Source organism: Cynara cardunculus, assembly GCF_001531365.2.
Source record: "Cynara cardunculus var. scolymus isolate 2C chromosome LG 13, CcrdV1, whole genome shotgun sequence".
Taxonomy (NCBI): Eukaryota; Viridiplantae; Streptophyta; class Magnoliopsida; order Asterales; family Asteraceae; genus Cynara; species Cynara cardunculus.
In genome coordinates, this window is record NC_037540.1 from 4,069,442 (window position 1) to 4,070,580 (window position 1,139).

The following is a 1,139-nucleotide window of genomic DNA, read 5'->3' on the forward strand; positions in this document are numbered from 1 at the left end:
GGGGGGGGGGGGGGATTATAGTTGTCACTTTTTATTATGACAAACATTAGACTAAATGCAAATGGATAGGCATATGAGTCATCTTTATTTAAAATGAGATAGTCTTCCCGTTTGTAACTATAAATAGACATTAGGTCATCAGAACCAATTTGGTACGGACTCTTGGAGTCGAATACTAGCAATTGACCACATGGTGCAGTTTATAGCGAATGAGTATAACTAAGATCATTGGGGGTCTTGAACTATAAATTATGGTTGGCTGAACTCATTGGCCATAATTCTTATAACATGTAATCGTGGTCTACTTTTGTGTTCCACCACTACCCATGAAAATCGAGTCTCTCTGTCATCGTAAGATGTGGTTTGGACCTTATGGTCTTTACTTGGAATATATGAACTTGTAAAAATCGAAGATACTCTTAAGTTAACGGAGTTATTTAAGAGAAGTTGGATTCATGAACCTCCATCGTAATGCAAGTGAAACCAGAGGGACCCTATTCATTAAAAGCCATTTCCTTTTCTCAAACATTAAGTTTAAAACTTTTATCTTCTTTTTATGTATTTCTTATTTTAAAATATTTTAGATAATTTATTATTATATTTCATCTGTCTTAAAATAAATGTGTATAATGAAAATATCGCATAACTCTAATAATATGTAATTATTACACTTTTTAAATAATTAAATGATATTTTATCCTTGATAACAGAAAGATAATTTTTTTTAGTAAATAATAGTAAAATAAAAAAATAAAAACTTATTTTTGAAGATGAACATTTATTTTAAAATAAACTAAAATAAATATATTAACATTTAAAACATAAGAATTAATAAAATAATATTAAAAATTTCCATTTTGATATTTTGAAACAAATGGAAATAAAAGTACATCAATTTATTTAAGTACAAATTCTATAGAAATATATAAAGTTTTAAATATTTAAATATCTGAGTAACCAATTTAAGCATTAATCGGTTATTAATACTGATGCAGCATTCAACTCAATATCATTTAGATGATGAGATTAATTTTTTTAATTCCAAATCAGTTGTAACTTTATTTATTTTATTAGAATTTGTATATTATAATTACTTATGTGAAATCATATAATTATAATCTATAAACTCTAATAAAACA